Source organism: Haliotis rubra, unplaced genomic scaffold, assembly GCF_003918875.1.
Source record: "Haliotis rubra isolate DU_JTF1 unplaced genomic scaffold, ASM391887v1 Scf80, whole genome shotgun sequence".
Taxonomy (NCBI): Eukaryota; Metazoa; Mollusca; class Gastropoda; order Lepetellida; family Haliotidae; genus Haliotis; species Haliotis rubra.
Genome location: NW_025767524.1, coordinates 246,158 through 259,911, shown reverse-complemented (window position 1 = coordinate 259,911; position 13,754 = coordinate 246,158).

The following is a 13,754-nucleotide window of genomic DNA, read 5'->3' as shown; positions in this document are numbered from 1 at the left end:
AGTCGATCTATATGACAATAAATGATCGATATTATGAGTATTGATCGACACAACTGGGATCCAATGAGATGCATCAATCAAGTCAGTGAGCCTGACACCCCGATCCCTTACGACAAGCATGGGTTGCTGAAGATCAATTCGAATCCGGTCCTCGGCGTAGGTAGTTACACCTGATACTGATACTTCATATGGGTGTGGTGCTAATAAACCATGTTTCGTAATTGAGAGTCGAACCCACAACCAGATGACCCTGACAGTTCAGAAGTTGGCGCTTTAACCAACAACCCCCAAATCTGTCTTACATGTATGTTTCTTTTCACAGAAGGTCTGAACAGAACGGGGGTTAAGATACATTGCCAAAGCAAAACCCTCGAATAATCCTCCCAAATTATGCTGTGAATGCTTACCATCCGGCCTTTGTAGACCAACAACTCTTGTCCCATACTTCACACGGTCCTGGAGGATAATTCAATGATATTGCAGCTCGATAGAGACTCGGAGAGATTTATGTTGTGTGGAGAGCAGTTGGTTTTGCAGCAACCGTTGATGCAAGTTCCTGCGGCGTGGCACCCATAAAACATCTCGATACAATTAAAGTTGCACGATATCCGAGATGCAGTTATTTCCATCTCATGTGGATAAAACACCTCTCTGTTGACACTGATTGCCCCTCACCTCTCAGGGAAATTATCCCCCACACAAAGTTTGATGTTTTTGCACCCATCCATGTTGTGAGGAGTAAAAGCAGTTACCGTTTTTTGATCACATCATTGTTTTTTTTCAATTTCACTTCAGAAAAATAGTTTTGCTGTGTTTACATTGCCCAATTTATATTTATATTGTCAGAAAATGGCCATTGGTCTGAACACTGTAATACATAGAGCGTCTCGAGTTAAGTATGGTTGAATACCATGTGTGTGAGTGAATATGGTTTTACGCCGCTTTTAGCAATATTCCAGCAATATCACGGCAGAGGACACCACAATAAATTAGTTTCACACATTGTACCGATATGGAAAATCGAAACCGGGTCTTCGGCGTGACGAGCAAACACGTGCACTAGGTGCAGTCTAAGTAAACTTAGGCGCAATATAACGAATAATACTGAGCCTAAGCTTACTTAGACTGGCACTAGGCGAAAACCATCTGACAGTATCTGTTCTCAGGACATTGAGATATCGTTGGATCATAGGTTTTCGGACGTCATACGTTTCCGGCCGGCAGTGCTGACTCGGGATGTGACGAGGAGTGTCGATTCTCATCATCATAATCATCATCATCGTCGTCGTCGTCGTCCTTATCATCAGCATCGTCGTCGTCATATCCTCAACCAATTCACTAGTTTTACAAACCTGTTGGTGCATTCGTATTAACGAAAACAACCCTGCTTAACCCGATTGTCTATATGCCCCCTTTAGGAATACACGCTTTAATTTTCTTGTACCCTGGGACTTTTCCCTTTTTCTCTAAAATAATCAGGACCAATAACTTACTGTTGAAATATAACTATCGTAAGTAAAAATGGTTTAAAACACACCAACAGCCTTCACCATTGTGTCCCTTCGGACAGGTAAACATATTAAAGTTTATATTGTCTCGGAGGACAACCCGGCTGAAAATTGATTGGTCTGTTTCCAGGATTAATTACTTGATGTAGACACAGGGATGCGTTTTCCGCCCACAGGCATGACGATGGGCACTGTGCAGAGGATCCTTCTGCTGCAAGGTTATACTATCGTGTCATGACAGGAACTCGTGGTTAACTCGTTTACGAAGACAGCGTCTAATTGTGTGGACAGCCCTCCTCCCACTGGGACATCTAAGCCACATGCTTCATGGGCGGGCACCACAGCATTCTGGTCCCTCTATGAAACCTTACATCATAACAACCACTTGTCCATTGCGTCGCTGCACGGAGAAACACAACCTGCCCGACTGGAACCAAAAATCCTTACAGGTTGCAAATATGAATGCAATTTCAATTTCTTCTCTCTTGAAAAAACCCGTCTCACATAAAGCAGGCAGGAAGCAGCGTGTACCCTCTTGGTAGTTCGTGATAAGAATGTAATTGTGTATTTGGTTAGGATACCGGCTTCTTTCACACTTCCAGGAATCTCACCAAAATTGTTTCCGTGACAACCGGTGTTGTAGTGTTACGGTTTTCTTGACATAATCCAAGTTTGCCCTCATTGCGATGTTTCACTGACCGCTGTGTCATCCCAGACTGGCCTTCCAGACAGGTAACAAACCAGGTGAAAAAACATTACTCTAACCAAACACACATGTGGAATTACATTGTACAGTAGGTAGCCTCTCACCTTCATGTGGAGTTACCCTGGCTTATTGTTCTATGTTTTATGTCGTATGTTTATATTGTGAAGATGATTTCAGCACACATCTAATGGTTTTCACCTGTGATGCTAGATTTGTTATGTGATAACGACCGGTAAGTGGCAACTGAAGCCCCGCTTCAGCCTTTGATCTTCCAATGATGCTATCCTCATCCTGTTTATTTATGTGATGTACTTTAACCGCTATCAAAGGAACCCACGTTTGGTATTCTTCCTATGATTAACTTTAACCTATGTAATATGTAACTTTATCCCACTTGCTCTGTGTGACGAGAGAGCATGGTGGCCCAGTTGTCCAAGGCGCTGCAATTAGCTGTGCAGAGTTGCCTCCCTTCGACATTCTGGAAAGCTATGATGTGGGACTGAATCCCGGTTCTCCCCGGAGATAAACTTTAACCAAGGTCATTTATAACTTCTGCTTGATTTCTCCATGATGAACAATAATCACTGAACAACCATCATGTTTGACTTTGAAATGCCAGGCAGACAAACCTCATGTAGACTAGCTGTATGTTATTGGTATATACACTGCAAATTTGTTTGCAGCTGGTCTGACATTTGGAGACTGTCGGTTTTATGGGCAAATCGAAACGTTTAAGTCCTTGTGGATTTCCGACAAGCGTCTGTTCTAAATGGCAGAAGAGGCCATCGATTCTCAACGCTTGTCGTCCAACGTAGATATGACTCCAGGCTGCTGGTATGTCATCCTGACTTACATCATTGTGAGACCACCAATCTCTGTCCTGGCTCCTTCAGACCACCAATTTCTGGCCTGGCTCTCTGACCTGTCTCCTTCAGACAACCAATCTCTGACCTGTCTCCTTCAGACAACCAATCTCTGGTCTGGCTCCTTCAGACCACCAATCTCTGGTCTGGCTCCTTCAGACCACCAATCTCTGGTCTGGCTCCTTCAGACCACCAATCTCTGGTCTGGCTCCTCCAGACCACCAATCTCTGGCCAGGCTCCTCCAGACCACCAATCTCTGGTCTGGCTCCTTCAGACCAGCAGTCTCTGGCCTGGCTCCTTCAGACCAGCAGTCTCTGGCCTGGCTCCTTCAGACCACCAATCTCTGGCCTGGCTCCTTCAGACCACCAATCTCTGGCCTGGCTCCTTCAGACCACCAATCTCTGGCCTGGCTCCTTCAGACCACCAATCTCTGGCCTGGCTCCTCCAGACCACCAATCTCTGGCCTGGCTCCTTCAGACCACCAATCTCTGGCCTGGCTCCTTCAGACCACCAATCTCTGGCCTGGCTCCTTCAGACCACCAATCTCTGGCCTGGCTCCTTCAGACCACCAATCTCTGGCCTGGCTCCTTCAGACCACCAATCTCTGGCCTGGCTCCTTCAGACCACCAATCTCTGGCCTGGCTCCTTCAGACCACCACCACCTGGCTCTTCAGACCACCAATCCTGGCCTGGCTCCTTCAGACCACCAATCTCTGGCCTGGCTCCTTCAGACCACCAATCTCTGGCCTGGCTCCTTCAGACCACCAATCTCTGGCCTGGCTCCTTCAGACCACCAATCTCTGGCCTGGCTCCTTCAGACCACCAATCTCTGGTCTGGCTCCTTCAGACGCCAATGTTATGCAGCTGTAATAATGTTATTACCTCAATATTACTAAACATCCCGTTCTAAACCATTCACTGGTTTCTGGTTTCTCTCCGTAGGAAATCAGGCCAGAATTGATTTTCGAAATCTGAGGCTTGTAGTCAGAGAATATATTCGATTATCTACCAAAACAGATTCCACTATTCTCGAAAGGCGAAATAATACCCATCAGACACACAAAATGCATACACAACTAAATCATTTTTGTTGCCGCGCTCAACAATACTTCCGCCCTACGACGGCGGCTTGTAAATGTGATTGGTCACAATGAGGACCCTGTCTTCAAAATAGCTGGAAAGAATGAGTTAAGGCCGTGAGTGCTTTGCGCCGCTTTTAGAACTTGTTGCCAGGTAACGGTCTAGATCACTAGAACAGTGTTTCACTTATTGTACTCTTACGGAGAATCGAACTTGTGTCTTCGGAGGAACGAACTAAAATTCTATGAAAAATATAAATAGCAACGCCATTGACCCTTGCAGGTTATCCAATCACCGTTACGAATCATTCGTTAACACAGGCTCGTTCTTCACCTAGCTTTGACACCGCTTCGTAGAAAGGGAGCAAGATTCACCGTTGACTAATATACTCTGACTGTTAACATCGGTGCATACACCTCGGGTTTATCTGGTTCAGATTCATTTACCTCTCAATCTGCCTCGATACGGATGAACTGCATTTGCCGAAAACATTGTTTACTAATCTATGTAATCATTTGATCCTAGTCGTGCCTCACCATCTACCGCAGTCTCGCAGCCCAGGCTGTGGATCAGCTCCATCGCTTCATCCTCTGTCTATCTGTGTTTATGTCACTCTGTTTATACCTTCACTTAAAACAAACGTAGCGTACAATTTACGCCACTGTGTAAAACTAAAAACATAATCAGCAGAAATAGCGCCCCAAGCACGTTGTGCTGACGCCTTCCAGCTATTTTGGACACCGTCTATTTCAGGACCCGCCGAGCTGGATTCCCTGTACACAGGTACTCCTGTCCAGGTGTTAATGAGCGCTGTACACAGGTACTCCTATCCAGATGTTAATGAGCGCTGTATCTGATAAGGTGTTAGTGTGTACGAACGTGTAACAGTCGCCCTTAAAGACCTTATAGAGGAAATATACGTACGTCGTTCATTGGAATCAGACCAACTGTGGCAGATCGTTCAGAGTTACGATCAGGGCACCGTGCATCACATGGCCGTGAACTTAGGAGCCGGATATTACCCCTTGAGTTGCTGAAGTTGGAAAGTTGGGTCGCGCTGACTAATTGGATGGGTTAGCACATGGGGAACTTCGACACCGCCCGACGGAATAGCTTAACACCGTCTCGCAAGCGGCATTACGTCAATTTAGGCGTATTTTTTTCATGATGCATTCAAACGTATTTTATTTTGGTTCCGTGTGAGTTTTGACAGCACTGGTAGATGAAAAGTACATTATGGCACGTTTCAATTACAGAGGACTAATTGTATTGTTTACTGTCACTCTTTAGTGTATGAACGCCAAATGTCACGATCCATGTCATTTTCGCTGTATACGCAAGACACAGATAAATCACGTTTATAAAGAACTCAAAAGGACCACTAAGTTTAGTTCGTTATAACCGCAGTTCGTTATACACATTTCAACTAAAATATACAGTTCGTTGCCGGGACTGAATGAAAACAGTTGGTTATAAGCTTATTTGTAATATAATTAATGTTCACACATAAAATGGAATCTTTGCTGCTTTTACCTTGATGTCTTGGGCATTGTCTTCAGGTCTACGCCATAAGCTACGACAATACGTCATAACGAGCGAGTTATCACTGTGGTTAGAGGACTATGTAAGTCATCGGAAACAGAATGTATTTGTTAATGGCAGCTTCTCATGTATGACATTTAGTTAAAGCTAGAGAATTAGAAGGTTCAGTCTTAGGCCCCTTCGTATGTTTGGCTTACATCAATGATATCGCAGACAATCTGGTGATTTAGAAATAAAGAAGTTGTTATCCATAAAACTTGTTCTATATTGTACGTCTCAACTTCTAAAATGCCACTCAAACAAGTTAATCTGGTGATTGTAGACACTGTTTCAATTCGTTTATCATCTATTCACATTCAAACGATAGAATACAGATTAAACAGTGACTTATAACGTGCCAGTAATTGAACTAATAGATTCCTCGTCAAAACTAACCCGGACAAAACAACATTCATATTATTCACTCATTGTAAAAGGTTAAACTGCACATATCAACACTGCACGTAACGCGTCTGTGTCTCAAAACCATCTGTCTCAGGATATGAAATGGACAACCCACTTTGATAAGCGTTATTGCGCTAATCAAAAGGTATTTCTTTCTTATGAACCGTTTAATGTGTATTTGGTAGACCAACCCTGGCAAATGTATCTCGTCATTTCAAGGCCTATATATAAATATGCTTCAAAGGAATGGGATATCTGTAGTCAAGGGAACTCTGAAAAACTTGAAATAAAACAACAAACATCTCGGACAACAACAGGCCTTCCTACGTTCTCTTCAAGGTCGAGTTTGAATTTTAGACAGGATGGGAATTACTGTCTAATATGCAAAAATCTAAAAAGCTTTGTACAATATATAGTATTGTTAATAATTTATGTCTATCGTGTTTACATGACATGTTACCATCCAAGGTATCAACAACTTCTACATGATTTACGAAATATGAACAATGTTTATTTACCGCATGCACGAACATACCAACACTCATTTATATCTTCTTCAATCAAACTATGGACCAATGTCCATCACTCGGTAGCTGCTTATGCTATTCATCACTGGTTTATCTGGTCCACACGCGGTCATTTAAAAGCCACAGAGGTATAGCTGTGATATGAACAGCCGGGCAAAAGAAGGTATATACTGTGATGGTGGCTAAAAATGTAACAGGTGTCCATGCTGATGTATTTAACACAGATATTGTAGATGTGTTTTAAAGTTTACAGTGTTTCGGCGGGCGACTGTTTTGAGCCTAGCACGGTTTGATGTTGTGTTTTATACAATGGACGGATTCTTTTGCAAAACACCTGATCACATTGCGATGAAAACACATTCCACGGTCCATTTCCACTTAAAGGAATCTGTATTCACATAGTCTGTAACCAGTTGTACCAGAAAGTTTCCTTTTGCCCCACGGAAACACATCCAATAACTCAGAAACTAGATTGGACGTGATGTCAGGGGCCAATCTTCTTTGATTCCAGATGTGCGTTTGATGAATAAATATAGAATGCACTTGGATCCAAATCAGAGGCTCCGCCGGTCACCCTTGTGTCCAGAGATTCTATCTGCATCTTGTTCCAATTAATTCTGATGTTAGTCTAGGGGATTCCCGGGGTAAACGTTCAGCTACTTCCGGACTTTTCCTCCAAGGCTTCTAACGGAAAGTGTCGAAGATATCCGACTTGGGACTTCACTCGGAAACATCTCGGTTTTCCCTGGGGATGTTTCTCTACAAGCTACCCGGCTGAGGATGCACTTATATCTGGAGTATGATCACACCGTAATGGTGGAAACAAGTCTTGATCCTTGTGCAGAGTGTGTGAGTCACTACTCGGGCTCGTTGTGTTTATGGAACGCAGGTGTAGGTGTATATACACATACATTATACATCAGGTGCTAGATGTAGAGCTCGTTATTGACAACAGGTGAGGGATAATTGTTTCTGCCGACGTACTAGAAGAAGCGAGCGTTTGTTAACAGGTGTACCAACAGTAGGAACTGTTGTGAATTCAAAGAAGGAAATTAGCTTGCTTTTCATATTTGGCATTTTCGTAGACTACTTAGCAGCGTAAAACGCCTTAACAGATATCTAACAAGATCGTATTATAATGTATTTGATAATGTCAACATATATACATAACATAATGACATGATGATGACTTCACTATGTACTCGCTGGCGTCAGATATTTAGCTTGGAAAGGAGATGGAGAATTCTATCTCTAATGACGAATCTTTTAGCGTTCGACCCAAGATCGAACCGAGAGATGAGGTGGTCCAGTGGTAAAAGCCAGCGCCGAAGGCCTGGGTTTGATTTCCCACATGGGTGTAATCTGTGAAGCCCATTTCTGGTGTCCCCCGCTGTGATATTGCTGGAATATTGCTACAAGCGGCGTGAAACCAAACTCACTCAATGACGTTTTAAACCAGGTATCCCATTCCCTATAACGTCATCACTGGGCATCATTTAATCCATCGTCACGATATGGCTGCAATATTGCCGATGTGACGTTAAACTTTAACTCACTCACTCACCCATTTAATCCACGGTACTCGCAGGGCTGTCCTCGTGCACTCACTGAATAGGTGCACCTGCGCTGCAGTATCCCCATCGTTACCCGGACAGTATGTCGGCATTGTAATAGATCATGTTAAAGTGGTCTGTGTTCTGTAGACGATATGGGTCTCACTGATGCACCGTGTCTGATAGGGCAGTAGGGCTCGATGTAACCTCCTGATGGTTGTTGGCCGAGGCTGTACGGCAGTCTCACCTTCCTGGTATTTCCTACTGCTGAACAGTCCCAAAAATACCCTCAGCCCTGATGTACACAACACGATTGTTCTATTCCCATGTTACAACCTCATGTGGCCGGCGACCAGTGCCTCCTTGTGTGTGTGAAGGAGTACATCATACTTATGAACGTACATTCTCTGTAAAGCATTGGGCGGTGGGGTAGTCGACTGGTCAACGCGATCGCTCGTCACACCGAAGGCCCCGATTCGATATGGATACAATGTATGAAACCCATTTCTGAAACCCAATGTATGAAACCCATTTCCCTCACCGTGAAATTGCTGTAATATTGAAAAAAATTCCGTAAAAACGTTAGAGAACTATTGTCAAAACACATTGTTTGAACCCCTACTGAGCCTTAAATAAAACAAAGTAATACAAGTTAAACGCTGGTTTTGAATACATCACACTGTCATATAACGCTTTGGGTAAATTTGAGATTCGAACCAATGAACAGCGGATCCAGGCAACGACTTGAATTACCATGCCAGGTAGACTACTGACCGCCCATGAAACCCCAACTCACTTGCCAGTAAAGGAAATAACATTAGAATACGTGTGTAAGTTTTTAACCAACAAAAGATACATTTCTCTGACGCCTACAGACATTTACGTTGTTGAAATCGTCGGAGCGTACTCTCACGATCGTCCTTGACATCTCCCCTGAGGCCTTACACTAGTGTATATCAGATGTCACGTTTAAGAAAAACGTTATTGTTGAAATGGAGATTGGATCGGAACACGTTAGACTGTAATCTGTTAGGCAATGTCCAACATGTGTTCTCCTGTAATGAGTCGATCAGAAAAAGCGAAGAGCGCCGGTATCTAATTCCACTGAAACAGTGAAGACAGAGCTAGACCTACACGTGAACATTTCCCATTACATGTGGCACAGTCTACAGGAATGACGTCCTCGGTCACGTTTCGTGTTGCAAATGTCGTCCTCGGGGATTATATTTCAATCTTCTTGCATGTCGCTTGAAGCTTACGTCTTTGTCCTCTGCGATAGGGAAGAAATATGTTACTTTAACAACAGGCAATGTCGGTTCTTGGTGACTGCAGCGCTGGCTACAAAGGTCACTGGTATAAAAGTAAATGTGATGTGGAAGCGTAGTTCTATCAAATCAGTGTGACATTTCAGTCCCTCCAACCTAGGGATGTATTAACACAACCATCTAGCTACACTCACACTGATGTGTGTGAAATGCTCGCCACCTACATGTAGAGGCTCTTGAACTGTGCGACTTCCTACGAGAAGGGGTCATTTGGGAAATGTCTTAGAGTCGTTTTTTTGCGTATTTTTAAGACAACTGATGTTTTAGGGAGTGAGTGAGTGAGTTTAGGTTCCACGCCGCTTGTAGCAATATTCCAGCAATATCACAGCGGGGGAAACTGGCTTGTCACATTGCACCCAAGTAAACTTGAAGAAAACAAAGAAACAAGAGATGTTTTAACCATCTACACTCACACCGATGTGTGTGAAGCACTTACCACCTACATGTAGAGACTATTGAACCATGCGACTTCCTACGAGAATGGTTGATTTGGGAAATGCCTAGGTCTTTTGCCGGTAAATGAATATATGCCTTACTTGGGATCTTCAAGTTCCTGATGCATGTATATACCTACAACTACCCATGCCTCTTAGGTCGATATGTGGCAGTGTAACTAGTTGAGGCTAACGGATGTTTGTGTATACAGTGTAGGAAATAAGGCCCGCCCGACCGCGCGAGACGGCTAGATTTCTGACGGACAGTCTAAATTAACAGCTAGCTATATAGCTAGCCCGTTGGCTGGTAAAAACCTTCGATAACATGTTCCACACATTTCAGTAAATTCATCATATCTTAAAATCTTTTTTCAACTTGAGCGTTAAATTTATATTTGACAATTACTGTTTGAACATTGAACTGTCGTGTCGCAGGCTCAAAGAACTGCGTTTACATATATTATCACTAAAACAGCGACACCTATCGATGTGTGGAGTTCTGCAAACAAGTAGCAAATACATGTCTCAGGTTCATTAAATTATTCATTGTACCTAAAAATTGAGTTATTTTCTTTGGATTGTCTGGTCTGGTTAAATCTAGTTTGGGCTGGTAACAGTTTGAAGTAACCAGCCCTAATGTCTGGCTGGGTTTTTGGCTTATTTCATACACTGATGTATACTAGTATTTGTAGGGGCACCTACAACATAAAACAACCACCGCAAACGTTTCCCAAAAGCAATCACAATCTAACCGTCGAATACAACCGACCACTACATTAGATAAACTCACGCAACCAACAATCCTAGTTCAACAACAAACCATTACCACTATTGTCTTCTAACACAACCAGCCACAATCAAAGTCAAACCATCCACATTCACAATCACTGTTAAACCAACCACAATCACAGTCAAACCAACCATAGCCACAATCATAGTCAAACCAACCATAGCCACAATCACAGTCAAACCAACCATAGCCACAATCACAGTCAAACCAACCATATCCACAACCACAGTCAAACCAACCATAGCCACAATCACAGTCAAACCAACCATAGCCACAATCACAGTCAAACCAACCATAGCCACAATCACAGTCAAACCAACCATAGCCACAATCACAGTCAAACCAACCATAGCCACGATCACAGTCAAACCAACCATAGCCAAAGTCACAGTCAAACCAACCATAGCCACAATCACAAACCAACCACAGTACGCCTTCCAAATTAGCGTTTGTGTCTGAATTGTAAATCATATCAAACGCCATTTTGTCTGCCCCTTTGAGTGAGTGAGTGAAGTGTTGTTTTTGCGCCATTCCAGCAATATTCTAACGGGATAACAGGGAAATGGAAACAAGCGCTGGCTTTACCACTTGACCACATCATCTCCCCCTTTTGGGTCGTATTAACGCTAACAGATTCGTCATTAGAGATAGAATTCCCATCTCCTTTCCAAGCTAAATATCTGACGCCAGCGAGTACATAGTGAAGTCATCATCATGTCATTATGTTATGTATATATGTTGACATTATCAAATACATTATAATACGATCTTGTTAGATATCTGTTAAGGCGTCTTACGCTGCTAAGTAGTCTACGAAAATGCCAAATATGAAAAGCAAGCTAATTTCCTTCTTTGAATTCACAACAGTTCCTACTGTTGGTACACCTGTTAACAAACGCTCGCTTCTTCTAGTACGTCGGCAGAAACAATTATCCCTCACCTGTTGTCAATAACGAGCTCTACATCTAGCACCTGATGTATAATGTATGTGTATATACACCTACACCTGCGCTCCATAAACACAACGAGCTCGAGTAGTGACTCACACACTCTGCACAAGGATCAAGACTTGTTTCCACCATTACGGTGTGATCATACTCCAGATATAAGTGCATCCTCAGCCGGGTAGCTTATAGAGAAACATCCCCAGGGAAAACCGAGATGTTTCCGAGTGAAGTCCCAAGTCGGATATCATCGACACTTTCCGTTAGAAGCCTTGGAGGGAAGGTCCGGAAATAGGTGAACGTTTACCCCGGGAATCCCCTAGACTAACATCAGAATTAATCTGGACAAGATGCAGATAGAATCTCCGGACACAAGGGTGACCGGCGGAGCCTCTGATTTGGATCCAAGTGCATTCTATATTTACTCATCAAACGCACATCTGGAATCAAAGAAGATTGGCCCCTGACGTCATGTCCAATCTAGTTTCTGGTTTTTATTGAATGTGTTTCCGTGGGGCAAGCCTCTCTGGTACAACTGGTTACAGACTATGTGAAAGAAATGAGACCCCGCCAAAACACTGTAAGCTTTAAAACACAACTATAAATTCTTTGTTAAATACATCAACATCGACACTTGCTACATATATTTCCACCATCAAACATAGATGTATACCTTCTTTTGTCCGGCTGTTCAAATCACAGCTATACCTCTGTGGCTTCTAAATGACCTCGTGTGGACCAGACAAACCAGTGATGAATAGCATAAGCAGCTACCAAGGTAGTCAACATTAGTCCCCAGTTTGATTGAAGCAGGTATAAATGAGTGTTGGTATGTAGTCGTTCGTGCATGCGGTAAATAAACATTGTTCATATTTCGTAAATCATATAGAAGTTGTTGATACCTTGGATGGTAGCATGTCATGTAAACACGATGGACATAAATTGTTAACAATAATGTATATTGTACAAAGCTATTTAGATTTTTGTATATTAGACAGTAATTCCCATCCTGTCCAGAAATTCAAACTCGATCTTGAAGAGGTGAGGTGAGGTGAAATTGGGTTTTACGTCGTGCTTGAGAATATTTCGCTCATATGACGACGTGCATGCGTGTGTATGTGTATGTGCGGCTGCTTGTACTAGCCCAGACTTAAGCTGGTTTTATAGTGCTAGCCCACTGAGATACCATGCCGCAGTGAAGCATGAATACCCCACTCAGACACATTATACTGACTCCGAGCCGACCAGTCCTTGTTGTACCCATTAATGCCGAGCGCCAGGCAGGGACCAACAAGTACAATATTTTAACGTCTTTTGGTATGACGCGGTCGGGGATCGAACCCGCGACCTTTCGCTCTCCGGGCGGACGCTCTAACCACTACACCACGGAGGCGGTCCGATCTTGAAGAGAACGTAGGAAGGCCTACTGTTTGTTGTTAGTTGTATCATTTCAAGTTTTTCAGAGTTGCCTTCAATACAGTTATCCCATTCCTCTGAAGCATATTTATAATGACGAGATAGATATTACACGGTTGGTCTATCAAACACATACTTAACGGTTCATAAGAAAAAAAATCGTTTGATCAGCGCAGCAAATCTTATCAAAGTGGGTTGACCATGTCATATCCTGAGACAGAGAAACGCCCACATGGTTTTGAGAAACAGAGGCGTTACAAGTAGCATTACTGACACGTTCTAAGTCACTGTTTGGTCTGTATTCTATCGTTTGAATGTGAATAGATGATAAACAAATTGAAACATGGTCTACAATCACTAGATTGTCTGCGATATCATTGATGTAAGCCAAACATAAAGGGGCCTAAAACTGAGCCTTGTAATTCTCTAGCTTTAACTAAGTGTCATAGATGAGAAGCTGCCATAAACAAATACATTCTGTTTCCGATGACTTACATAGTCCTCTAACCATAGTGATAACTTACCCGTTATGACGTATTGTCGTAGCTTACGACGTAGACCTGAAGACAATGCCCAAGACATCAAGGTAAAAGCAGCAAAGATTCCATATTATGTGTGAAC